General features: G+C 38.9%; 1 protein-coding gene across 1 annotated transcript in view; it reads right to left on the reverse strand.

Annotated features, from left to right (window-relative positions):
- Window positions 1-1,956, reverse strand: part of SPSB4 (splA/ryanodine receptor domain and SOCS box containing 4) — a 140,750-nt gene that overhangs the window by 129,953 nt on the left and 8,841 nt on the right. The gene's annotated exons all lie outside the window — the stretch shown is intronic.

The raw sequence follows: 1,956 nt of genomic DNA on the forward strand, positions 1-1,956 counted from the left end.
GAACTGCTTTTTATGTAACACTTGGCTTCTATCTGTGACACAAACCCCACATTTGCATATTCACTTTCATGAAAGCAGGAGCTGAGGTACAGCCCAAAATCAACAAACAAAGAGAGCAGTGAAAATTTACAGAGCCCCAGGCTCCCATGGGTGGCCTGATACAATGGGTCGAGTTGCTCAAAGGCACTGCTATTTCTCACCAGAGCTGGGATGCTTTCAGTTTTAAAAATCCTGTGCCCAGCCTCATGGGAAAAGGGCCCTAATGGCACACCAGATAATGCCAAGAGATCAAACTCTTTACAGTTATATTTGTGCTTTAGAGAGGCCTTGAGATCCTTAGTAATTTCATCTTTATAAAAAAAAATAATTTAAACCAAAAAATACTGTGGGACATTCAGCATTTCCATCTCAAATACCTCGAAGGTTTTTGCTCTTTGAAAAATTAATGTACTGATTAAGCAGCAATCTCTACTAATTCCATTTTTTGAAGTTAGCAATAGAGACCTTAAGTGTCCTCTAAAATGGATACATGTGGTCATTGAAATAACCACTAAGGCAACTGCAGCTTTCACTGAATTTTCTACAATTTATTGTAGAAAACAAATTATTATTTAAAATTTGTTTTAATCAGCAGTGTTAACATCGACATCACAGCAATCTTAATCAGGAAATGCTGCACTTAATTCTGTTAGTATTCAGAATTCTCTCTCCTAAAAGCTCTTCAGTGTTTAGCTATCTTGGTGCTGTAATTTAGTGTTCAACTGGCTGTAATTAATCAAGTTGTGATGTAATAAAACCACACATATATTTCCCTTCAAAATGGTCAAACAATAAGCCAATGAACCACAACCTGTCTAGAAATGTTTACAGACCCCACTTAACTTACTGACATTTTGAAATGCCACCTCCTGCAAATTTACACTGGTTCAGGTAATGAATTTTCTTGCACATAAGAGACCACCAAGCCATGTTGCTCTGACAGCTGAGTACCTGCAGTAAAAGCAACAAACCCACAAAGCTGCACTTGCTCCTTTAGAGAACATATTTCTTCAGATTCCAGATGGTTAAAAGTGTTAGAAATAGAAGTGCTGGGTTTGTTGGTATGAATAAACTCAGCAGGGTGTTAAGTTCACCATCCCAGATTTCTGCAGGTCTCTCAGCCCTCAGGTGAGCTTAAGGAAGAGCAGTCCCCTCCTTGGCTGACAGGGACACACTTCCTGATGCTGCAGCAGCAGGTGCCCCACTACGAGAGCACATCTGCCAACCTTTGTGAATCTGATTCACATCTGGAGCTTAAAACACAGACATGTACTGACACACTACTTACCTCTAAACTCCTAACTAAAGTGGTTGAACATCATTTAGAGACAGAGATTTCTATGGAGCAATCCATAACTACCAAAATGCTGGATCAGCTTCTGATCAGTCTGGATCAGTCTGTTTAGAGCCAGCAAAACCAAGATTTTCATTTAGAGACCATAGCTCATTATGTAAACTTAGTTTAAAACAGCGGAGAATCAAACCAACTAAAATTTATTTCCTAAAACAAAAAACCTAGCTAACCTAGCTCTTTGCAGAATCATTTTGTCAGTATGACAGTTCTAGCTTTTTGTTCTGCTTGATTGTGCTTAGGTAATGACAGCTATGAACTATTTTTAGGTGCAGCCCTGTAGCCAGCACAGTGCATACACTTCCTCTCTCTAGCAAAATCAGCTGGATTTGCAACTGGCAGTTTGGCTAATGGAATTACCATGTTATCCAGTGCTTCTGGATGGACAGACAAGAGAGTTGAAAATTCCCTTTCCCTAGCCCACCACAGCTCTCCAAGAAAGTTCTGCAGCAAAGCATTAATATTCAATATGTAAAAATGAAACCCTTTCTGATAGTGGCATTCTTTTTACAGAAAAATTGACAAATTGTGGTCTATTCCATTAAAGGTTTACAATTCCTTCAAAT

This window comes from Cyanistes caeruleus, chromosome 10, assembly GCF_971803275.1.
Source record: "Cyanistes caeruleus chromosome 10, bCyaCae1.hap1.1, whole genome shotgun sequence".
Lineage (NCBI taxonomy): Eukaryota > Metazoa > Chordata > Aves > Passeriformes > Paridae > Cyanistes > Cyanistes caeruleus.